At 53.4% G+C, this 25,282-nt stretch overlaps 2 long non-coding RNA genes across 5 annotated transcripts in view; one reads left to right on the forward strand and one right to left on the reverse strand.

The window, feature by feature from the left end:
- Window positions 1-5,320: 5,320 nt before the first annotated feature.
- LOC103352164 (uncharacterized) lies at window positions 5,321-10,323 on the reverse strand. The gene is made up of 4 exons (XR_007913969.2): window positions 10,137-10,323; window positions 9,746-9,967; window positions 8,757-8,900; window positions 5,321-5,575 (listed from the first exon to the last, which is right to left on the reverse strand). It is a non-coding gene; the product is annotated as an uncharacterized lncRNA (long non-coding RNA).
- Window positions 10,324-24,471: 14,148 nt separating this feature from the next.
- Window positions 24,472-25,282, forward strand: part of LOC103352163 (uncharacterized) — a 56,333-nt gene continuing 55,522 nt past the window's right edge. The window contains exon 1 of one of the 4 annotated variants that reach the window (XR_011386373.1): window positions 24,472-24,729. This is a non-coding gene — a long non-coding RNA (uncharacterized lncRNA). The remainder of the gene's footprint in view (window positions 24,730-25,282) is intronic. The other 3 variants (XR_007913968.2, XR_011386374.1, XR_011386375.1) reach the window with 3 other exon arrangements.

Consider the following 25,282-nt stretch of genomic DNA (forward strand, 5'->3'; position numbering starts at 1 on the left):
GGCTGAAGTCAGGAGCCAGGAGTTTCTTCCAGGTCTCCCGAGTGGGTGGCACGGGTCTCAGCACTTGCGCTACGTTCCACTGCTTTCCCAGCCATTAGTAGAGAGCTGGAGTGAAAGCGAAGGAACTGGAACACAAACTGGCGGCCGTATGGGACCTGGCGTTGCATCAGCAACTGTGCTGCTGTGTTTTCAGTGGTCAGGCTTGCTAGAGATCTGTCTGGCTGATTAAGTTTCCCTACAAGGATCAGTGTTTTACATGGATCTTTTCTATTTTTTTTTTAAACAGATTCATTCATTCATTCATTCATTCAAAAGGCAGAATGACAGAGAAAGAGGAGAGACAGAAACAGAGAGAGATGTTCCATCTGCTGGTTCTCTCCCCAAATGCTCATAAGGCCAGGGCTGGGCCAGGCCAAAGCAAGGAGCTGGTCTCCTACTTGGGTGCCAGGAACCATCTTCAACTGCTTTCCCAGGCCACATTTTTGGGGAGCTGGATCAGAAGTGGCAGTCAGGACTCCAACTAGTGCCATATGGGATGCAGGCATCACAGGCAACGGCTTAACCTGCTGTGCCATGATACCAGCCCCTAAAATTTTTAATTAATAAGCCAGTTCTTATGTATTTGAAAGGCAGAGAGTGAGAGAGAGAAAGACAGACAGACAGACAAAGGTCTCCCATCTGCTGGTTCATTCTCCAAATGCCTGCCACAGCCGGAGCTGAGTGAGGCTGTCTGGAGCGCAGAACTCAATCCAGGTCTCCCACATGGGTAACAGGAACCCAGGTACTTCAGTAATTCCTGCTGTCTCCCAGGGTGCACATGAACAAGAAGCTGGGATGAGGGGCAGAGCCAAGATTTGAACCCAGGTACTCGGATATGAGATATGGATACTTGGAACAGCATCTTAACCACCATTCCAGGTACCTACCCCTTCTGTCTAATATTCATAGAAACACCCCAGCACTCTTTGGATTGGTGTAGGCATGGTACAAAGTTCTTCCATTCTTTTGCTTAAAATATACCTCTACCATAAACTTGTAGACAGTAAATTATTGGGTTTTACTTTTTTCCCCCCTTGTTTGTATGAAAATCTAGCCTGACAATCTTTTAGACCATTTTATTTAATGTGAGTATTGATATGTCTGAAGTCAGTTCTACCGTTTTAGCATTTTTTAAAAAAGATTTATTTATTTGAAAGTCAGAGTTACACAGAGAGAGAAGGAGAGACAGACAGAGAGAGAGAGAGAGAGAGAGGTGTCTTCCATCCACTGGTTCACTACCCAGATGGCTGCAATGGCCAGAGCTAGGCTGATCTGAAGCCAGGAGCCAGGAGTTTCTTCTGGGTCTCCCACGCTGGTGCAGGGGCCCAAGGACTTGGGCCATCCTCCACTGCCTTCCCAGAGAGCTGGATAGTAGGGAGCTGGATCAGAAATGGAGCGGCCGGGACTTTAACTGGTGCCCATATGGGATGCTGGCACTGCAGGTGGTGGCTTTACCTGATATACCACAGCGCTGGCCTCTCTTTTTAGCATTTTTAAAAATTCCCTTGTATCTCTTTCCTATCTTCTTTTGGATTATGTGAATGATTTTTGTATTCCATTTAAATTTATCTACTGAGTTTTTAAATTAAATCTCTTTGCATGGCTTTTTACATTAATTAATTATTTTCGCTTTTTTATTTGAAAGTCTAGCAGGGAGAAATCTTCTATATGTTGAATACTTGAGCCATCACCTGCAGCCTTCCCCGGGGTGTGTGTTAGCAAGAAGCTGGATCAGAAGTAGAGCTGGGACTTGAACCAGACTTTTACTATTTTTGGTTCTCCATCTTTAAAATTTTTTTTTTCTTCTCATTTGAAAGGCAGAGAGAGAAAGAGAGAAGGAGGGAGGGAGGGATGGAGGGAGGGAGAGAGTGCACATCCATTGGTTTTACTCCCCAAATGCTCACACGGTTGCCAGGGGGCCGAGCAATTGGGTCGTCTTCTGCTGCCTTGCCACGCACGTTAGCAGGGAGCTGGATTGGAAATGGAGCAGCCGGGACTTGAACTGGTGCTAATAGGGGATGCCGGTGTTCCGAGTGGTGGTTTAAGCTGCTGCTGCACAATGCTGGCCCCCTGTTCTAGTTTTGATTATTAGCCATCCTAATGGGTGTGTAGTGGTTACTCCCATTCACGTGGGAAACTCAGAAGCTCCTAGCTCTAGCTATGGCCTAGCCCTGCCCTGGCTGTTGTGGCCATTGGGGAATGAACCATCATGTGGAATATCTCTCTCTCTGTATCTCCCTCTCTCTGTATCTCCTCTCTCTGTAATGTTGACTTTCAAATAAATAAATAAATCTTTCTAAAAAACCTGTGTATCTATCTTTTGATAAATGACACATACGTACATAAGCCTTTAGTTTCTTTTGAAGTTATAAGTGAATTTATATTTTCTTTTAAGCATACAGAAAAATTTAAACATACATAAAAGTAGGTAAACTAGGGGCGCATTGTGGCATAGTGTGAAGCCACTGCTTGCGACCCTGGCTTCCTGTGTGGGGATTGGTTGACTCCCAGCTGCTCTACTTCTGATCCAGCTCCCTGGGGAAGTAGCAGAGGATCACCCAAGTGCTTGGGCCCCTGCCACCCAAGTGAGAGACCTAGATGACGCTTCTGGCTTTGGCCTGGCCCAGCCCTGGCTTTGCAGCCATTTAGGGGAATGAACCAATAGGTGGAAGATCTCTGTGTCTCTCCTTATTTCTATCTGTAACTCTACTTTCAAATAAATAAATCTTTTTTCTTTTTTAGAAAGTAGGTAGACTAGAATAATAAATTTCTGTGTGCCCATTATAGAGTCTCAATAACTTTTGGCTCCTGGTTAATCTTTGCTAACCTCTCCCCTCTCTGTTATTTGAAGCAAATCCCAGACATCACATGATGCTATCTGTCAATATTTTAGTGTGTATCATGAAAAGATAAGATTTCTTTAAAAAAGAAAAATAACTGTAGTACCATTATCAGGAATAAACAAACCTTAAACTATTTCCTTTGCATTAGCTATATATTTCATATTTACCTATTCAATTGTATGAGTATTAGATCTTAGCAAATATTCTTAATCTATTGTGTTAAGTGGATTTTTCTCCTTAAAGAAATATATGTTAATAGATTATATTATGTTGAACCATTCCATTTTTGAATTCCTGAGATAGACACAACTAGGTCACCATAAAAGTATACATGTTTCCTTGAATGTAACTTGCTAACACTTCATTTAGAACCTCTGCATTTATGATCATAAATGATACTAGTTTACGATTTTTAAAAATTTGGTGCTTACTGGGTTTGGGGAATAAAATTAAGATCCTTATTAGATGAGTTGAGTAGAAGCATGTTCCTAAGAGTAAGAGCTAAGCTCTGACATCAGTGACCAACCTCCTCCCGCCCCCCGCCCCAGTACAGGTGTTTAAATCCAGCAAGAAGCATACTTCTTGCTCAGTGTAGAAATGAATGGCCCAGGGCCGGAGCCACAGCTCATTAGGCTAATCCTCCGCCTGTGGCGCCGGCACCCCAGGGTTCTAGTCCCGGTTGGGGCACCAGATTCTGTCCCGGTTGCTCCTTTTCCAGGCCAGCTCTCTGCTGTGGCCCGGGAGTGCAGTGGAGGATGGCCCAAGTGCTTGGACCCTGCACCCTCATGGGAGACCAGGAGGAAGCACCTGGCTCCTGGCTTCGGATCGGCGCAGTGCACTGGCCGCAGCAGCCATTTGGGGGAGTGAACCAACAGAAGGAAGACCTTTCTCTCTGTCTCTCTATCACTGACTAACTCTGCCTGTCCAAAAATAAAATAAAATAAAATAAAATAAAATAAAATAAAATAAAATAAAGGGCCCAGGCTGGTGGAGTGGTCCTGGCTCGATGCAGACCCACAGTGTCCCCACTTTGCTTCTTTGCCATCTCCAAAGGTGTTTGTCTTTATCTACCTAACCTAAAGGCACTGCAGCTCTGAGTCCGTGCTGCCCACAGGAAGGGCGGGGCAGAGAATGCAGCGAGCAAGCGTTTCCTTTTAGAGAAACATCGCTGCATCCCCCCCCCCCCCACTGACACTCTGGCGCCCCACCTTCCAGGCGCCCCCAGAATGCCACCTGTCTTGAGAACAGGGTCTTTGCAGACACACTCAGGAAGCAGCGACGCTGAAGCAGGGGGGCCCCTAATCCAGGAGAACCAGTCTCCACACAGCAGCAGACATGCAGACACCTGCTGGGGAATGCCCTGTGAGTGTGCAGGCAGAGATTGGACAGGAGAGCCTGGCTGCAGGCACAGCATCTGAAGACAGCAGACAGGGGCAGGAGAGCGCTCCCCTGGGGATGCAGGGAAGGAACCAGCCTCCCACCACCTTGACTTGGACTTCTGGCCTCCAGAGCTGTGAGAACAGGAGCCCCGTTGTTCACGCCCCCAGACCACGGGCACCTGGTCAGCAGTGGCGCCAGGACACAAACAGTGAGTGATGGAGAAGCAGCACACACGCTGGCTCCCAAGTAAAGGTGAGGATTTAGTCATCCAGACACACCTAGTGGAAAGGGAAGTTAGAAATGTAGTGTGCAGCTGCCCTACGTCCTACAGACAGCCTCCCCAGAGGGGTGTCTGGGAGGGCAACCGCCACCACAACTGAAAACGTGTCCCTAAGAGGCGGAGTTTATTTATGCCTTCAAGTGTAAGAGAAGGGCAGGTGTCCTTTAGGGTAAGAGAGCAGTGATTAGCAATCCCAACAATTTAATAGCTATTGGTTTACTTACGCTTTCTGCTTATGTTTGCATCAATTTTGCCGATGAATTGTCTTTATTTTTATTACTTATTTATTTATTTATTTATTTATTTATTTTTGACAGGCAGAGTGGACAGTGAGAGAGAGAGAGACAGAGAGAAAGGTCTTCCTTTTGCCGTTGGTTCACCCTCCAATGGCCACTGCGGCTGGCGTGCTGAGGCCGGTGCACCACGCTGATCCGATGGCAGGAGCCAGGTGCTTTTCCTGGTCTCCCATGGGGTGCAGGGCCCAAGCACTTGGGCCATCCTCCACTGCACTCCCGGGCCACAGCAGAGAGCTGGCCTGGAAGAGGGGCAACCGGGACAGAATCCAGCGCCCCGACCAGGACTAGAACCCAGTGTGCCGGCGCCGCTAGGTGGAGGATTAGCCTAGTGAGCCGCGGCGCCGGCCATGAATTGTCTTTAGAAAATTATCTGTCTCATTCGAGTTCTTGAGTACATAAAGTTATTCACAATATATATTTTTTAAAGATTTATTTTATTTATTTGAAAAAGTTACAGAGAGGTAGAGACAGAGAGAGGTCTTCCATCCACTGGTTCACTCCCCAAATGGCTGCCATGGCCGGAGCTGAGCCGATCCGAAGCCAGGAGCCAGGAGCTTTTTCCGAGTCTCCCATGTGGGTGCAGGGGCCCAAGGATTTGAGCCATCCTCTGCTGCTTTCCCAGGAGCATTGGCAGGGACTGGATCAGAAGTGGAACAGCTGGGGACTCGAACCGGTATTCATATCGGATGCTGGTGCTGCTGGCCAGGGCTTTAACCCACTGTGCTACAGCAGTGGCCCTGTTCACAATATTTTAAAGGTGAATTTTTATTTATTTTCATCTACTTGATGAAGTAACAGAGCAAGACAGATAGGAAGAGAGAGAGAGAGAGAGAGAGAGAGAGAGAGAGAGAGTGAGTTCCATCCACTGGCTCATTCTATAAATGCCTGCAACAGTCAGGACTGGGCCAGCCTGCAGCCAAGAGCCAGGACCTCCATCCGGTTCTCCCATGTGGGTGGCAGGAGCCTAAGTACTTGGGCCATCATCTACTTCACCCCCACCCAGGTGCATTGGCAGGAAGCTGGATCGGAACTAGGGGAGCCTGGACTGGAGCCAGGGCTCTGATATGGCATCCCAAGGGGCAGCTTCACCCACTGTGCCACAACACCAGACAGCACACTATTTAAAAATTTTCTGTGTAAATGGAGATGTATCCTTTCCATTTTCATTGGTCAGGCTTGCTAGAGATCTGTCTGGTCGATTTTACATGGATATTTTCTAATTTTTTAAAGCAGATTTTTAAATTATTTACTCATTCATTCATTCAAAAGGCAGAGTGACAGAGAAAGACGAGAGACAGAAACAGAGAGATAGGTTCCATCTGTCAGTTCACTCCTCAAATGCCCGTAAAGCCAGGGCTGGGTCAGGCCAAAGCCAGGAGGCTGGAACTCCATCCGGGTCTCCCACATAGGTGGCAGGAGCCTAAGTACTTGGGCCATCGTCTGCTGCTTTCCCAGGCGCATTAGCAGGGAGCTGCATTGGAAGTAGAACAGCCAGGACTTGAATCAGTGCTCATATGGGATGTTGGTGTCACAAGCAACAGCTTCACCCACTGTGCCACGGTGCTGGCCCCGTATCTTCTGGAGACAGTCTTTCCTGGAGCCTCCTGATTTACTCCAGTCTGGATTGGTTGCGTTCTACACTAATTACACAGCTGTCATTCTGGTATCTCCCTTCATCATCCCAGGAATTTCCTAACTTCTTCCCAGGATTGTTTTTTTTTTTTTCTTCGTATTCCAAGGTTTCCCTTTCGTGATTTACTTCCTTATTTTGGGTGTGACACATTCTTTGGTAGCTTCCTGAGAGACAGTGCTTAGGAAATACTTTTGAAAAATTATTGGGGAGCCAGTGTTGTGCCATAGCAGGTTAAATTGCCTGCCACTTGTGACACCAGCATCTCATATCAGAGCAGGGTTCTGAGTCCTGGCTGCTCCACTTCCAACCCAGCTCCCTGCTGATGTGCCTGGGAAGGCAGTGGATGATGGTCGAAGTGCTTGGGCCCCCGCCACCCATGTGGGAGACCAGGAGGGAGTTCCCGGCTCCTGGCTTCAGCCTGGACCAGCCCTAGCCATTGCAGGCATTTGGAATTGAATCAGCGGATGGGAGCTCTCTGTCTCTATTGCTGTGCCTTTCAAATGAATGAATGAATACATAAAGCTATTAAATTCTTTACACATGGAAAAGTGGTTTTTCTCAGATGTGATTGCTACTTCAATTATGGTTTAAGATTTATTTTATTTATTTGAAAGGCAGAGTGACAGAGAGAGGGAGAAGGAGGGAGAAAGATCTTCCATCCATTGACAAAGTCCCCAAATAGCTGCAATGGCCAGTTCCAGGCCAGGCTGAAGCCAGGAGCCAGAACCTCCGTCTGGAACCTCCCACGTGGGTAGCAGGGGTCCAAGCACTTGGCCATCGTCTGCTGCCTTCCCAGGCGCATTGGCAGAAAGTTGGATCAGAAGTGGATGTCTAGGTTCCATTCCTGCTTTTGAGAAATCTGAATGCATTCTGTCTTGATAATGAGGCTATGACTGTGTCTTCCCTCTTCCGGAAACTTGAAGGATCCTTTCTTCAGCCCTAACGTCATGAAATTCAACTAGGACGTGCTCGACATGGTTCTATTTTTTTTTTTTTTTTTTTTTTTTTATACAGGCAGAGCGGACAGTGAGAGAGAGAGACAGAGAGAAAGGTCTTCCTTTGCCGTTGGTTCACCCTCCAATGGCCACTGCGGCTGACGCACCGGCACTGATCCGATGGCAGGAGCCAGGTGCTTCTCCTGGTCTCCCATGGGGTGCAGGGCCCAAGCACTTGGGCCATCCTCCACTGCACTCCCGGGCCACAGCAGAGAGCTGGCCTGGAAGAGGGGCAACCGGGACAGAATCCAGCACCCTGACCAGGACTAGAACCCGGTGTGCTGGCGCTGCAAGGCGGAGGATTAGCCAGCTCCGGCTGGTTCTATTTTTATTCTATGTGTGGTGCACTAGGTGGGCCCTTTCCATGTGCAAATGTATGTCCTTTCATTCTGGGACTGTTTCTTGAACTATTTCTTTGACGTATTCCTTTCCTCTGAGTTCTGTTTCTAGAACTCCTATAATTTGAATGTTGGATCTCCTGGACTTGCTCTCCTGTACCCTAATTGTTTCTCTCATGTTACTGCTCTGTTTTGTTTGTTTGTTTGTTTGAGAAAAAAACAGTGTATCTTCAAACACAGCCATTATATCTTTGCTAGTCAGGAACACACAAATCACTCAGAGTGTTTCGAGCAGAAAGGGATTTAATACAGGGAATTGGGTGCAAACAAAAACATTGGAGGGGCTGGAATTGTGGCACAGCAAGGATCCCATATGAGCACCGGTTGGAGTCCTGATTGCTCCGTTTCCCATCCAGCTGCCTGCTAATGTGCCTGGCAAAGCAGCAGAAGATGGCCCAAGTGCTTGGCCCCCTACCACCCACATGGGAGACCTAGAAGAAGCACCTGGCTCCTGGCTTCATATCAGCCCAACTCCAGCTGTTGTGGCCACTTGGGGAGTGAACCAGCGGAGACCTCTATCTATGTCTCTCCCTCTCTCTGTCTCTCTCTAACCCTGCCTTTCAAATTAATAAATAAATCTTAAAAAACAACCAACAGCAAGCTGGGCCCCATTCAGCAGTTTGGCTTCCTGTCCTCATTAGCCATGGGACTCTCACCAGGGCCTGTACCATGCTGTTTGGACTTTCAACCTCCAGAACTGAGAGCTATAGGAACCACTTTTCTCTATGAGGTTTTGTTACAGCAGCAGAAAAACTGATTAATATAGATGCCAAGGGCCCACAGGGGCAGTGGTAGTGGGGATGGCAGATGGTTAGGGGGGGATTTGTAAGATAAATAGCAGGCGACCCGTTGGATGGATATTAAGGATGATTTCTAATGGTGCAGTACAGACCTTAGGCAATGCGGGGGAAGAAGCAAGTTTGTTGGGATTATTTATTTGTTGACAGTTTTGTCAGTGGCTGCCTCTGCGTATCCTCTCCCAAGCTTCACAGGACAGGTGCGTGCCTGCTGACTCCGTGCTGGACAGGACTGGAACCTGGGGAGAAAGGGACGGGTAGGGCATTCACCAGTGCGCAGGGCTACCTCCAGGCTGGGGCTCTCTGGAGTGGGCCTTCGGCAGCGTGCAGGAAATAGCGGTTCTCAGGTAGGTGTTTCCAGCCCATGAGGTGGGGGGGGGTACCCAGATTCCCCCAGAGCTTGAGGCCCTTTGAGAAAACCAGAGAGAGGGGAACAGAGCATGAGAAAGAAAGACCAGGAAAAAGAGAGACAGACCCGGGGGAGGACTCCCTGTCCTTCTTTTGTTTGGTTATGATTCAGTCCTTTGGCAACTTCTGCTTCTGAATGTCCCTTGTCACCTGCTACTGCTGGGCTCCCCCAACCACCTCCACCAGAGGGGAGGGGATCCCCCGGGCACAAATCAGTCTTGGAGTCAGGTGGACAAACCGTGCCTTTCCTGAGATCCCACGGAACGTGTCCAGGGGGCGCCTGCTCTCTTCCCCCTCCCCTCAACCTGTCCAGGACCCCTGACCCCTCTTTTGCTTGCCCAGTAGGCCAGGCTGGGCGGTGCAGTCCCTGCCCAGAGTCAGCCTGAGCAGGTTGCAGAGGTGGGGCCTTGGAGTCCGGGGTCCTGGAGGAGTCAGGTCCGAGCCCCTACATTTTGTCCACAGAGGGCCAAGGCACAGAAAGCTGAGTGGGAATAGGTCAACTGGTGTCCCTGTGGCTCCTGGAGCAAGGTCCATCTGTTGGCTGTTGTGGTCTTGTTCACGCTCCCTCTTCTTGCTTGCTTTAGGCAGGCACAGGATAGTGGGACTTCATGACCTGTGAAACCCCACTCCAACCCTTACATTCCAGAGATGGGGCCAGAGAGGCTAAGTCACTTACTCAAGGTCAAACGAGGAGTGTTTGTTTGTGGTTCCTCCTCCCCACTTCTGCAGGCTCCAGACAGCTTTAGGTGCCGGCTCAGGGAGCGAGCCAGCGCCAGGGTGCTGTTCTCAGTCCAGATATGGTGGGCCTTTTGGAGGGCACTGGGCACCCCTTGGTGTTTGGGGGGGGTCTCATCAAAGCCCCAGACCCAGCAGCTCTCTCCCCTGTGGGCCCCTGCACCTGCAATTTGGAAAATGAATAGGGACCTTGTTTGGGAGGAATGCCTTTCCTCTGGTGTTTGCTTTGGGTCCCCCCCCCCCTCCATTCCTGGCTGCTAACCCAATATTTGGCTTTCTGTGAGCACTAAATATATTTCTTCATTTAACCCCCAGAATCCATGGTTTCCTACCTGCTTCCCACGGCCGGATCCACAGCCTGGAATGAAAACAGAACCCAGAGGGCATCGTCGGCCCAGGGCTGGGGGGCGGTGGCGGTTCCGGGAGGGAGGGGCCCCTCACCCACACAGGGCATCTCCAGACTTCCTGAGAGGAGGCTCAGGGGAGGGGGCTGACCCGCTTCTGCACCCCCCCCCCCCCCCCCCCCCCGCAGCGCACGCAGCAGGGCTCTGCTCTCCTCTCTGGGCTGCAGCGCCTCCCACGCCCCAGGGCTGCAGGACCCGGTGCGGAGTTGCTCTCAGGGCCAAGGTGAAAACGCGCACAGACCCATGCCGCCCCCAAGACCCCAACGCAGGGAGGGTGCCCCCACCTTCCAGCGCCCCTCACTGCGAAAAGTCAAGGCAGCCGCGCTAAATGAGCTAAATCCAACCAGGCAGTGGAAAATTCCCTGCTGAAGCCTGCCGGGTAGGAGCTGCGAGCAGTTAACACGGGGGAAAGGCACCTGGCTCCAGGTCGCCGCCCACCAAGCCCCTGGCTGCGGGGAGGAGGAGAGCCCAGAGCCAGGACCAGGGCCAAGATCAAGCTCCCCCCAGCCTTGCCCCAGGGTTAGTGCCTGCTCAAAAATCCCTGAAATCAGGCAGGCTTGGGAGCTGGTGGCAGTACATTCTGTCTCTGAGCAGGAAAACAGGAGCTTCCGACCACCTGATTTACAGCCTTGGCATGGTTTTGACACACAAATCACTGGAGGGAGGGAGGCGCACTTGTGGTTCTGCAGATGGGATCTGGCACGGTCGCTTCCTGCCTGGCTGGGCAGGCGCAGGCACACACGGGGGCCCAGGGAGAGGCTGCCTTCCTGCCTCAGAGGCTGCCCACTGCCTGCCCTGCCCCCTACCAGTGTGAGTAGGACCCCCAGTGGACAGTGTTGCAGGTTGAGGCCAGCAGGGGATGCGCAGGGCACAGGGGCAATGGAGCTGCAAGTCCTGGTGGCCAGTGGGGCCCCTTCTGGTCTTCTTTCATCCCCTGTGTTCACTTTACGGTGTGTCTATGAAGAGGGACGCAGAACACCAAGTCCCTGGTCCTGCACCTAGTTCCACAGGAAGAGGCAAGAGGATTGCAGCTGGTGTCCCACAGCAGGGACAGGTAAGAAGCCCTGGAGTGACAGAGGGTTCCCTGAGGTGGGGACAGCCATGTTTGTCAGGGATGCCCTCTGCAGGGACCGATTCCCTGGCACTTCTCTGGCTCGCTCCCCGGCTGAAGCCTGCCTCTAGCGCTGTCTCCTGTTTCACTCTTAGATGAGCCACGTGCAGGTGTCAGGGTCTCCTCTGTCAGGAGCCATGAGGTTTTGTGGGGGGGCTGGGAACAGGCAGGGGTGAACCCTTTGCTGGTCTCCACCATCAGGCTTGCACTGAAAGTATGCTGCGTCGGGGTGGGCATTGTGGTCACAGCAGCCTTGGCCACCTCTTGGGACACCCACATCCCATACTGGAACGCCTGGGAGCGAGTCCTGCCTCTGCTTCCCATAGAGCTTGCTACTGTGCCTGAGAGGTAGCAAGTGATGGCCTGGGTCCTTTGGTTCCTGCCGCCTATGTAGGAGCCCCCGGTGGAGTTCCAGGCTTCTGGCTTTGGCCTGACCTGGCCTATCCCTGGCTGTTGTGGGCATCTGGGGATGCCACTGGATGTCCCCTGTCCAACCCCCACTGACTCACTCACTCTGCCTTTCAAATAACTAAACAGAAACCTTAAAAAGCGTGGTATGCTTTGGGCATCAGGATGTGGCTGATCTAACAGACTGGGCTTGGGTGTCCCCTTATCTGCGCCCCCACCCCCAGAACTGTGTGCTCCTCCTTGGGTTGGGGTAGTGTGTCATGTGACACCTTGCCTCCCTGCCACTCCTGCCAACCTGGACCGTCCAGACCACCACAAGTTCTCTCACCTGCTTCCCATGGGATGGGGCTTAGACACTGCTTCCCTCCCCTCCAAGAGCCACAGATGTCCCAGGCGCTGATGTGAGTGGTGGGGATACAATGAAAGAAAGCTTGCCTGGCTCTGAGAATTTGCATTTGACAAACACTGCATGGTAGATGGACACTTGGTGCCTGCACTTAGCACTTGCACCCAACTTCCCTCCCCCTAGAGCCTAGGGGGTGGTCAGGGAGGCGCTACTGCCACTGGCACTGCCGAGATGGGACCCAAAGCTCAAACTCCTAGTGGTCTGCCCACATTTAAAAAAATTTATTTATTTGAAAGGCAGAGTTACAGAGAGAGTGAGAGAGGTCTTTCATCTGCTTGTTCACTCCTCAAATGGCTGCAATGGCAGGGGCTGGGCCAACCCAGAGGACAGGAGCCAGGAGCTGCTTCCAGGTCTCCCATGTGGGTGAAGGAGCCCAAGCATTTGGGCCATCTTCTACTGCTTTCCCAGGCCATTGCAGAGAGCTGGATCAGAAGAGGAGCAGCCAGGACTTGAACTGGCACCCATATGGGATGCTGGTGCTGCAGATGGTGGCTTTACCTACTAAGCCACAACCCCGGCCCCGGCCCACATTTTCATTATCAGCCAGTGGAACTTGGGTTCAAACCCTGCTCTTCCCGCTGTGGCCTGGGCCCACTTTTTTTTTTTTTTTTTTTTAAAGATTTATTTATTTATTTGAAAGGCAGAACTACAGACAGAGAGAGAGGTCTTCCATCTGCTGGTTCCCTCCCCAAGTGGCCACAATGGCCGGAACTGTGCTGATCTGAAGCCAAGAGCCAGGAGCTTCTTCTAGGTCTCTCACGTGGGTGCGGGGACCCAAGGGCTTGGGCCATCTTCTACTGCTTTCCCAGGTCATAGCAGAGAGCTGGACCGGAAGTGGAGCAGTCGGGATTTAAAGCGGTGCTCATATGGGACGCCGGCACTGTAGGAAGCGGCTTTACCATCACGCCACAGCTCCAGCTCCTTGGACCATTTTCTTCTCTGTGAAAGACCAGCCTCAGTGGCTGGCTGTGAAGATCAAGTGCACTCAGAAGCTATGCTATGTAGTTCACCTTCTTCTTCTTGGCCTAGGAGTATGACATCTGTCCTTCTCCCCTGGCCTTGGTTCTTAGGAGAGAGCAGGGGACAGGGGCAGGATTGGTGGGGAGGGAGAAACCACACCTGGGGCTTTGGTAGCACGGGACCCCATCCTCAGCTCATCCCAGTGGGAGAGGGTTGGGCATACTGCTTTCCTGCCCTCCCTGCTGGTGGAGGCAGCCTATGGAACTGGTGACAGATTCCTCTGAAAATATGAACGATGCGATTGTGCGCTTGACAGAGAAAAGACTTCAGGTCGAGGAGATGTTTTCAATGGCCATAATCCTGAGACAGAGCCGTTCCCTGAGTTAACAAACAGAGACCCGGGCGCCGGCTTCTCTTTGATGGTCCTGCGGGCACTTGTACGGCCGCAGAGAGCTGTTCTTGGCGCAGGCGGATGGATCTTGTCTAAAAGCTTTTATTCTCTTCTTCATTTTAATCACCTCCTACCTCCTGGAGGGAGCTGGGATTCCTAACTCAGCTTCTCGGACAACAAAGGCAGTTAACGGAGTCCTGGTGGGTGAGGTCCCAAACCAGAAAGCTGGGTCTTCACGGAGCTCCCTAGGAGCTTCCGCCTGGCCCTGCCCCAGCGTTCAGAAACATCTGAGGGCTGGGTTCAAAGGGGTCCAGAGGAGTTTAGGAGGTTGTGTGTGTGTGTTGGGGGGTGGGAGTGGACAGAGAAAAGCCCCTCCTCACCAGCTTATCAGCATTTAAGAAGACGCTTGCAAGCCGGCTGAATGCAGAGATGGCCCCTGCAGAATGTTTGCTTGGCAGCCATTGCATTTTTGAGGTTCCCCTGGGCACTGGGGGTTAAGGTGAGTAGGGCAGTTGTGTGTCCAGGCTCACCCACGAGGAAGGAGAGCCCCACACTAGGAAGTCACTTTTGATGCCATTGAGAACTGACTGGGAAAAGGCAGCCAGTGTGACGCAATCGTGGCCTTCAGCCACAGGACAGCAAGAGTGGGTGGGGGTGGGAGTGGAGGGTGAGGTTTAGGAATTGTTGGTGGCAGGAGGGGGGTTCGACACTGCTTGGGGTGCCCACATCCCACACTGGAGTTCCTGGGTCGGATCCCAGCTCTGCTTCCTGCTAATGCATCCTGAGAACAGCAGGTGACGGCTCTGATACGTGGGCCCCTGCCACGCAATGTGGGAGACCTGGATGGAATTCTCGGCTCCTGGCTTCGTCCTGGCCCAGCCCTGGCTATTGTGGACACTTGGAGAGTGAACCAGTGGGTGGGAGATCTTTCTCTGTCTCCTTGCCTTTCAAATAGTAATAATAATAATAATAATAATAATAAATAGGAAATTAAAGGTGGGGACAATGTTGTCCAGGAAACGTCTTGGGGGAAGATGACCCTGTCTTCCAAAAACCTAGAAGCACTTTCCAGCCTGCCTTAGGGTTCTTAAGTAGGAACCCAAGACAGAATCTTCTGGTCTACTGGCGCTGGCTCTGGGATTGCTGGGAGAGTGAGTGAGCCTGGCTTGGAGCCCACCCTCAGGCACCGAGGCTCTCACTGGGTGGCGCCTGGCCGGAGGTTGGTGTCAGCTAGGCCAAGGTCCTGCCCATTGACACCACAGCCGGCTGGGCCACAGGGCAGCTCCTGGGGGTAGGGGAGTGAGGTCAGAAAGACACACTGTAATTAAATCTTTTTTTACCTCCGCCTCACCCCCAGCAGGAAGTTATTCTTGGTGTTCAGTGTGGGGGAAGAAGGGGTGGGGAGTGAAGCGAGGGTGCTCTTGACCTGGTGGCCTTCCCGTGACTGGGCGGAGAGGTGCAGAGATGGGAGGAGAGATTCCCTTGAGCGTCTTCTCACAGAGGCCAGGATGTCTTGCCGCTGTCTTTCCAGACGCTTCTGTGACGTCGGAGCAGAGAGAGGGCCGGAGCGTGGAGTGCTGGCCTCTGCCACCTGAGCCCACCAACTCCAGCCCCTCCCCACCGCCTGTCCTCTTTCCTCGGACGTCGGGGTTGAACGTGGACCATATCTCAGGGAGGAAAATAGGGCAAGTCCACTTGTGTGGGCCGTGGCAGGTGGGGCTGTGTCTTCCAAAGTGGTGGCTTGCTTTAGGCTTTGTCATCAGCTCCTCCTCCCCTCCCCCTCCCCCTCCTCCACCCCCAACCGGAGTCACACAAAGGCCCACACTGCAGGGCTGAAGACACTGAGCGAGAAACCAGAGGCTGAGAATTAAGCAGCTTCGCCGGCTCTGTCTTCTTGCAGGGACTCCTAGGAAGAGCTGTTTATTCCTTCTCCCTTCTCCCTCGGGTGTTCTGTCTCCATCAATCCCTGAGCCTTCCTCTCCTCTTCTCCCCAGAACCGGAGCCAGGGCCAAGGAAGTGCAGCCAAGAGTGCAATGTGCTCCAGTCCCCCGCGGCAAGGATTCCAGTGTCTCCCATTCAACAGGAGCCAAAGTCTACAGGAAATCGGACGTGGGGTCCAAGTTCTTGGAGCAGGGATCGCAAGCACTTCACCCTCACGAAGAAAAATGACCGCCACAGAGGGAGCTGCTCCAGAATGAAGACCTCGGATCCTGTCCCCCTGCTCCCCTGCTCCCGCGACTCCTTGGTGGCTGCGCTGGCCTCCACTTGCCTTTGATAAAAGCCTCACCTCCAGGTCCTTGGGAGCAGTGCCTTCCTCTCCGAGCCCCCTCCCCTCTCTCCACCCCACCTGTGGAGTCAGCTGGAGCCTGCAGCGAGCCCACCTGTGTTTATGCCATTTCCTTTCCACAATTAGTCGTCAGTCATCCTGACTGGGGCAGCACCTTGCAACGGAACGGGGTATCTCGGAGGTGGGCGAATGCGTGGGCGTGGGGAGAGGGCAGGCAGGGCCCTTAGCCTGGATGGTGGCCCAAGGGGCCCAGCCCTGCCCTCACATCCAGAGCCTCCTCCTCACACCCTCCACATCACCCACTCCCCAGCCTTGTTCTCTTGTCCCCTCTGCTGCCTTAACTCTGTCTTCACCACTCCCTGCCAGCCCCACCTTTGCTGAGGCCCTGCCCTGGGCACCTGCCCTGGGCTCCTGCTAGTTTGCATTGCAGACTGCGGTCTCGCCCCTTCCCTAACTCCCAGCACGAAGCTGGAGTGATCCTTGTCAACCGCAGTGTGGCTGAGCCGTCCATATCGGGGTCCTGCAGCAGGTCCCGCAGCCTTCACGGCAGTGGGCGCGAGGCTCTGTGCGGCTCTTCTGCTAACTGTGGGGTGGGGCTCTGCTCACTGCTCTCCTCTCCCACCTCACATGCTGGGCTCCTGTTTTTACCCTCACTGGTGCTCTCACCCTTGCCTCTGGATTTTTTTTTTCTTAAAGATTATTTATTTATTTGAAAGTCAGAGTTACACAGAGGAGAGGCTGAGAGAGAGGTCTTCCATTTGCTGATTCACTCCCCAATTGGCTGCCACAGCTGGAGCTGCGCTGATCTGAAGCCAGGAGCCAGGAGCTTCTTCTGGGTCTCCTGGCCATCTTCCAATGCTTTCCCAGGCCACAGCAGAGAGCTGGATTGAAGTGAAGCAGCTGGGACTCGAACTGGTGCCTATATCGGCTGCCGGCACTGCAGGCGGGGCTTTACTGCTAAGCCACAGCGTCAGCCCTGCCTCTGGATCTTTGCACAAGACCCTCCCTCTGCTGAATACCCCTCCTTCCCTATGTAAGCGTTGCGGGAACGTACACTAATACAAACACACGCATACACACACGCGGCAGGCATGCACTCGCATCATCTAAAGCCTATTCCTGGCTCAACTCCCTTCTGGGGTTGCAATTTTCAGGAAGAATTTTTGAGGGAGCCCCTCCTCCAGCACCACTAAGTCCCACCTCACACAAAACACACACCTTCTGGGTGGGTGATCCTGTTGACAACTTCCTCCCCCTTGTGAACTCTTGTCTGGGTACTTTGCAAGGTCCGTTCTCTGTTGGTAATAGGGTAAGGGCTCTGCTATTAGAGGACTCTATTGCTCCGTCTCTGTGCTTTGTGGAAAATCAACTGCATCCCTTGCTCTAAGTCTGCAGAAAATGGCGTTGGCATCAGCGAATCAGAGACATTGTTTTAGGGGGATGTTACCAGATTCGAGTCAATGAGTTGGGTAGAAGTGTCCTTGCTCCTCAGGGAGGTCTCTGGGTCAGAGGGTCTCTTTACCCTGGATTTGGAGGAAGAAGTAGGAAACCTGGCAGCTGTCACTCAAGTAAAGCTAATCCTGCAGAAGGCAGAGCCAGAGGACCAAAAGGAAGGGGATCCATCATGTTCCTCCAAAGAGCAGCTGAACTGAACCCAACTGAACCCAACCTGAAGCCGGCACTGGCCGGTATTCCTAGGCGTGTATGCCTTAAATCACTTCTATGATGTAGGCCGGTTTGAATCGGCTGTTTCTGAAGCATGCAAGAAATCCTAATGTACCTGCTCTTTATCTCCCCTGGTTTTTTCTTTCTTTTTTTAAAGATTTATTTATTCATTTGAAAGACAGAATTATAGAGAGACAGAGAGAGAGAGAGAGAGAGAGAGAGAGCGAGAGCTTCAATCTACTGGTTCATTCACCAAATGGCTACTGTGGGGAGCAACCGGACTAGACTGAGTTACTGGAATTAAGACTTATTCTATGCATCTGCTCTCCCACAATATGGCGCTGGGAGAGAAGTAAACAGCTTCCGCACAGCTGCCTCCAGTTCAACCAATTAACTGTAGGACTTGCTCCTGATTGGAGAGCAGCGTACTCGGCGTGTGGGCAGCTGAGTTGGGATTGGCGGAGGAGGACTATAAAGGAGGAGAGAGACGGCATGCACCAGGAACATCTATGGGGAACATCTAAGGGAACCCGTGCAGCCCCCGAGAAAGCCGGCCGGCGGTGTGCCGCTCCCCTGCGGAAGTGGGGAATGTGGCTAGGGGGAACTGCCCTTCCACGGAGGTGGAAGGGATAGTAGCCAACCCGGGAAGAACCAGCAGCAAACCCGGGGAGGGCCGAGCAGACAAAAGAACAGCGCAGGGTCCTGTGTCGTTCCTCCACGAAGAGGGGGAGCGACATAATGGTGCCGTGACTCGGATATGAAGCCCAGGCAGGGTTTAGTGTCGTTCCTCCATGAAGAGGGGGAGCGACAGCTACAATGGCTGGGGCTGGGCCAGGTTGAAGGCAGGAGCTGGAAACTCCATCCAGGTCTCCCTTGAGTGCAGGAGCCCAAGGATTTGGGCCATCCTCTCTGCTGCTTTTCTCAGGTGTATTAGCAGGGAGCTGGATTGGAAGTGGAGCAGCTGGGATTGGAACCAGCACTTGGATATGGGATAGTGGTGTTGCAAGTAGCGGCTTAACCCACTGCACCACAATGCCAGCCCCTCCTCTGATTTTTTTCTTTTCCCTCTGGGCACTCCCCTCTGCGCTGTCCAGGTTCTGTTCCCATTCTCTTGTATGATGGTGCTCCTCCGAGGTTTATCCTTGTTGTCACAAACCTGGTGATGTCTTCCATGATGACATTTGCCACACCGCTGCCTTTCAAATCTGTGACACCAACAGCCCAGGCAGGAATATGCAGCAGCTTGGTAACATCTCTCATTTGTCCCACAAATGCATCAGACTCAACAAGTTCAAGACTGAAGTGTTCATCGTCTGCCACATATGTGTTCCTGATCCTGAATTCCCAACCTTGATTAATGAGCTCAACTACCCATCCTGGTGTTTCAGCCAGAAGTTGGATGTCATCTTCCTTCTGTTTGTCAAAGTAAAGCTTCAGTGATCCATATTTTAACATACTTATTTATTTTAAGGGCAGAGAGAGAGAGACAAAGAGACGGATGGAAAGAGATCTTCCATCTGCTGGCTTACTTCACCAAATGCCCACAACAGTCGGGATTAGGGCAGGCTGGAGCCAGGAACCTGAAATTCCATCCAGATCTCCCATGTGGGTGGCAGGGACCCAGAGGGTTGAGCCATTATCTTCTGCCTCTCAGGGGGTGCATTGGCAAGAAGCAGGATGGGAAACAGAGCAGCTGGGACTCAAACCAGGCACTCCAACATGAGGTTGTGGGTGTCCCAAACAGCAACCACTGTGCCAAACACCTGCCCCATCCCCCTCCCTCTTGCATAACCTCCCGCACGCAGGCAGTGGCATGTCCTATCGTCCCATCTCATTGGCCGACCTGACCTCCTCACCCATCGCATCTGCCCGGCTGTGTGGTCCCCGCCCACCTGCACTGCTGTTGTTCAGCTGTCTCATCTCCAATCTGCCCTCACTGCTGTCAACCATCTTCTAAAATGTAAATGTGACCACTCATGGCATCTGCCGACAGCCTGTTTCCTCTGGCTCCCAGAACCATTGCCAGTCTAACTCTTTGAACTTCTAGAAGTTTCTAGGCCTCTGTTTATGTCACTGCTCCTGTCTCTCCAGGCAAACTTCCCGTCTTCAGGTGTGGGTGCCCCCCAGGCTGGCTGCTCCCTTCTGTGTCCATGGAGACTTAAATGCTGGCTCCTCTCTTAAGCGTATCACATGGTGTCAGCTTTGGGAGGCGAGGAGCCTGCCCCTCAAGCCTCCCACACATCGACCTACCTGTCTGTTCTTCACCTCCTGCCTTAGGCTTTGAGCTCAGGGGGGTAACACGCCCCTTACCTCTGTATCCACGGTCCTGGCACAAGCCCTGGGCCTCGAGCAAGGGCTCAGGAGTTCTGCTACGTGAATGAACGAATGAGTGAGGGAACTGGAGCTCTAGCCTGGAAGATCCTCCCCAGGAGCTACCCTGCAACGTGGCCTCTATCCAGCCTGGAGGTGAGCATCCCCTCCAGGCAGAGGCACACTGTGCAGGGGGCTCCCGGGCTGTAGGCTGCCCCAGGCTTTGGGGTCCCTGCAGGAGGTGGCCCCACCCTTCAGGGTGAGGGGTGCATTGTTCATCTTCCCACTGCTGTAAGGAACTATCCGAGACAGCCCAACTTTATGGAGAAAAGAGGTTTGCTGGGCTTGCAGCTTCAAGTGCATGGTGCAGGCAGAGGCTCAGCCCCCTAGAAAGGCCTCTGCGGGCTGCATCGCAGCCTGGCTGATGGTGATGGCAGGAGCGTGTGTTGGGGGCAGGAAGGGGCACATGCGGACACTGGAAGTCACAGAGCAGGAAGGGCTGGGTTTGCTCCTACCGTGATGACTCTCTTGTGAGAACTACCATGGTTGCCCCAAAACTGCTATCAACCCTCACAAGGGCAGGGCCCCCTCGGGCCTCCCACTAGGCCCCACTTCCAGAAGGATCCACAGCTTCTCCCCCTGCCACTGCCCAGAGCTTTGGAGGATACTGAACCACATCCAAACCACAGCAAGGTGGGAAGGAGAGGCCGTGGAGGGCCCTGGAGGTTGGCGCAGGCGTGGGCAGGAACTGGGGCTCACTCTCCTCGCTGCCAGATCTACCCTGGAATTCTGGGACGGTTAGGACGGCTTGGATCTCTAGGATTCCCAGGAAAATGCCTTTTGCCGCTCTAGGGGCAGCTGTGGGTACGGGGAGACATCCAGGCTGTCCAGGAGTGAACGAGGCACAGAGGCAGGTACTAAAGGGCCTACTGTGCAGGGCCCCGGCCCCTGCTGCCCACCAGCCCACCAGCCCACCAGCCGTCCATCACTTTGAGAAGGGTTGAGGATGACGGTTGGAGGCAGGCGGGAGGCGTGGGGGAGCCCCACTCGGATCAGCTGATCCCTGGCCGCTGCAGCTGGCGAGAGGGCACCGGTTTTAAATTATGAGTTCTGAATTCTGATGAAAACTACTGATAATAACAACCACATGACGAGAACTCACCGGGATGCCTAATCCTCTCTGCAGCAGGCCTCTTAATGAGGTCACGTTCCTGGGCGGTGCGGGATTGGATTTCCAGCGAGTGTCAGAGCCCCGCCTCCAGCCACTCCTCTCCTGCTCTGCCCGGTTAATGCCCTCCTGGCTGTGACGTAGGCAGGAGATGCATCTGAGCCCGGCCTCAGTGGGTGTGCAGAGGGCCCCCGAGGGGGCCTAGGGCAGGGTTATGACGCTTGGCAGGGGTCCCTGCTCCCACCACCCACGTGACTGGGGCTGGCTCCCTCCGTTCCCGAGGGGAGGCCCTGTTCTTTTTGATCGCTGGCGAAAAGAGGAGGAATCCGGGAATGTGGGGATGAGAAGGAGCTTCGGAGAAGCAGACTCAGCAAACAGCAACTCAGAAGCCACTCACAGTCTACTCTGCAGCCCCAGGCCACAGTCACCACGTGCAGGCCTCTCCCGACCCTGCTGGCTAGGTGGAGGACACGTGCAACAGTTCTGCTGGTCACCCCCGTGTTCCCACCCGCCCTGCCTTCCTCCTCCCCGCTTCCCTCAACCTTTATCTCCCTGGAAGAAAGATCATAGCATTCCCATTTCCGGGATATTTGGGTTTTAAAAGCTTCTCAAGGCCAAAAGGAATGAAATACCCGTGGTGGAATCCGACAGGCGGTTTTGGAGGAATTAAGACAGGAGGGTGTCCTGGGCTCCTTTCTGAACCCTGGTAACCCCTGCTTCCCTGCCCTGGGCTGGAGGCTGGGAGGCAGGGGCGACTGAACCTCTTGAAGCCCTCGTTCTCTGCAGAGAATGGGGAGCGGGGCTTCTGCTGGGAGTGATGTTGGCAGTGCATCCTCTCTTGTGATCTCCCGAACGTGCTGCCTCCGCAGTGGGGTCACGCCTGGTGAGGGGTGGACTCCCTTTCCAGTTTCCTGTAAGCTGGAGACGCCCAGTAAACAGCAGAAGTTCCTTCCTCTCTTCCTTCCTTTTTTTTTTTTTTTTAAAGATGTATTTATTAGAAAGGCAATTATAGAGAGACAGAGGCAGAGGGAGAGAAAGGTCTTCTGTCTGCTGGTTCAGTCTCCAGATGGCCACCGAGGCTGGATCTGTGCTGATCTGAAGCCAGAAGCCAGGAGCTTCCTCCAGGTCTCCCACGTGGGTGCAGGGGCCCAAGCAAGGGTTTGGGCCATCCTCCTCTGCTTTCCCAGGCCACAGCAGAGAGCTGGATTGGAAGTGGAGCAGTCGGGACTCGAACTGGCACTATATGGGATGGCATTTGGGATGCTGGTGTGGCAAGCAGTGGCTTAACCTGCTGTGCCCAACGCCAGCCCCAGCAGTATGTTTCTTAGAGTTGCTCCTGCGATGGCCCTGACAGCTGCAGAAGGATCTGTAGCTGAGTCCAGGGCCTGGGGGATGGACAGACGCAGTTCAGCGGCGCTGTGTGCTTTCAGAGCTGCGGGCAGGGGACGCCTCTGATGTCCTCCTTGAGACACAGTGAGACCCGGACGCCCTCAGCTCTGCACTCCGCTGGCTTTGGAGACTTGGAAAGGGCCGGGGAGGGAGAGGCCAGAAGCTGAGTTTGGCAGAGCCTCGTCCGGCTCCCGGAGCTTCCCTGGGTGTGGTCTAACTGGTGTGAGCCTTCCCATAGCCCTGTCAATTCCTGCCAACCTCTGACCTCCAGGAAGATCTGGTTCTACCTTCATCCTGTTCCTGGGGAGCCTGACCCTCTGCGGCCCATGGGACTACCTACCTCATTTTCAGGGCTCAATGCAAAAGGAAAAAGCAGCATCCCTTGTTAAAAAGTGCTAATGGGACCAGTGCTGTGGTGTAGTAGATAAAGCCAACTCCTGAAGTGCTAGCACCCCTTATGGGTGCCGGTTCAAGTCCCAGCTGCTCCTCTTCTGATCCAGCTCCCTGCTAATGTGCCTGGGAAAGCAGCAGAAGATGGCCCAAGTGCTTGGGACCCTGCACACACCTGGGAGACCTGGACGAAGCTCCTGGCTCCTGGTTTTGGATGGGCTCAGTTCTGGCCATTTGGGGAGTGAACCAGTGGATAGAAGACCTCTCTCTGTTTACCTCTACCTCTCTCTGTAACTGTGTCTTTCAAACAAAATAAATAAATCTTAAAAAAAAAAAAAAAGTGTAAGGATCCTGGCTGGGCATCTGGCCTAGCGGTTAGGACTTGGGTTGAGACACCCTTGTTCCAGGTTGCAGTGCCTGGGTCTGATTCTCAGTTTCACCCCCCCCCCCCCCCAACTCCAGTTTCCCACTAATGCAGACCCTGGAAGGCAGTAGTGATGGCTCAAGTTGCTGGTCCCTGCTATACATGGGAGACCAGGATTGGGTTCCTGGCTCTCAGCTTTAGCCCTAGCCTACCCCAGTTGCTGTGGGAAGCTGGGGAGTGAACCCCTGGATAGGAGTTCCACCCCTTTTCTCAAAAAAAAAAAAAAAAGTATTAAGAATCTCAGTGGGGCTGCTGTTTGGCCTCCCAGTTAAGACCCTTGCATTCCGCATTGGAGTGCCTGGGTTCAATTCTTGCCTCTTGCTTCCTACTAATGCAGACCTGGGGAGGCAGTGGTGATGGCTCAAGGAATTGGGTTCCTGTCCCTGACTTGGATACCTGGATTGCATTCCTGCTTCTGGTTTTGGCCCCAGCCAGGGGCTGCTGCAGGCATTTGGGAGGGGAACCAGAGGATGGGAGTTCTGTCTGTCTGCCTCTTACATAAAATGAAAAGTTTCAGGATGGTGACAAGAGAGTATTAAACCAAGGCCATGACACCAGCCCTGGATGTCTAATATTTGCTTCTCAGAGCGGGGGACTTTGGGCCATCCCAGAAACAACTCTAAGTTTGAATTTCCAGGCCCTGGTGACAGGTGACAGAGGAGTCTGTGCTGCTTGGTAACTCTCCAGCCGCACCCTGGGGATTAGGGACCACCTGCTCCGGTGCCCCCATCAGGGGCAGCTTCCTTTGCTTTTCCTCTCCCCTTGTTCTCTTGGGGGGTTTCACGTCTGGGAAGCCAGGCAGGAGGGTGCAAGTGCTGGAGACAGAGGAACAAACTGAAGGCAGAGCGGCGGATTCCCGTGAAACGGTGGTTTTCTGTGACCCTAACTCTTCGGCGAGGCAGGGAAGCCGGCCTGCGCGCAGTTCCAGCTGTTGCAGCGACCTGAGCTCCAGGTGTAGTCTCTGCTGCTTGCCTCACAGAAGAGGCAGGCCCTGGACTCCCGCCTCCCCACCCCGCCACCGCCACGCAGCTGCTGGGAAGCGCGGATAAACACTCGGGAGCGTCCAGGAGCCCACGTGGAGCGCTGGAGTGCGGAGACAGCCGTCATGGGCTTCTTATCAGGCACCTGCCGGGCAGCACGTCTTTCCTCCAGAAGACAGCACGCAGAGATAAATGACCTGGCAAGAGCAGCCTCCTTGGAGAGACGCGAAAGGCCTCGGAGCCGGCAGAGCCGAGTGTACAAACAGCCGTCACCAGGCACAGGCAGAGCCACAGCGGCCCAACCGCTAGCATCACCCAAGGCATCAGTGAACCGGAAGTACTTGCTGCGGGTCGCCTGGGCTCCATCCAAAGCATCAATGAACCGGAAGTACTTGCTGCGGGTTGCCTGGGCTCGTGTAGCTGTGGAAGACAGGAAGGCATCCCTCCAGGGCGCTGCCTCCAATCTAGTTGGAAGATGCAACTGGCCCATCTCCTGGGGGTTGCTCTCCAGGGGAACGTGTTGATGGAAGCTGTCGGCAGAACGAATCGAACAGAAAGTGGGGCAAGCCGGTAGCAAGGAGTCCAGGCCATCGGCTTCAGAGCCGTGAAGAAGGACTTGCAGTTGCTGGCAGGTGGGGCGCCCCTGGAGAGCCGGGATTTGAGCGGCGTCCTGAGGTGTGGGGAGCAGCTCGGACTAGACTAAGTTACTGGAATTAAGACTTATTCTATGCATCTGCTCTCCTCTGTGGGGAGCAGCTCGGACTAGACTAAGTTACTGGAATTAAGACTTACTCTATGCATCTGCTCTCCTACAATATGGCGCTGGGAGAGGAGAAAACAGCTTCTACCCAGCTGCCTCCAGTTCAACCAATAAACTGTAGGACTTGCTCCTGATTGGAGAGCAGCGTACTCGGCGTGTGGGCAGCCGAGTTAGGATTGGCGGAGGAGGACTATAAAGGAGGAGAGAGACGGCATGCACCAGGAACATCTAAGGGGAACATCTGAGGGAACACCTGTGCAGCCCCCGAGAGAACCGGCCGGCGGTGTGCCGCTCCCCTGCGGAAGTGGGGAATGTGGCCAGGGGGAACTGCCCTTCCATGGAGGTGGAAGGGATAGTAGCCAACCCGGGAAGAACCAGCAGCAAACCCGGGGAGGGCCGAGCAGACGAAAGAACAGCGCAGGGTC

This window comes from Oryctolagus cuniculus, chromosome 2, assembly GCF_964237555.1.
Source record: "Oryctolagus cuniculus chromosome 2, mOryCun1.1, whole genome shotgun sequence".
Taxonomy (NCBI): Eukaryota; Metazoa; Chordata; class Mammalia; order Lagomorpha; family Leporidae; genus Oryctolagus; species Oryctolagus cuniculus.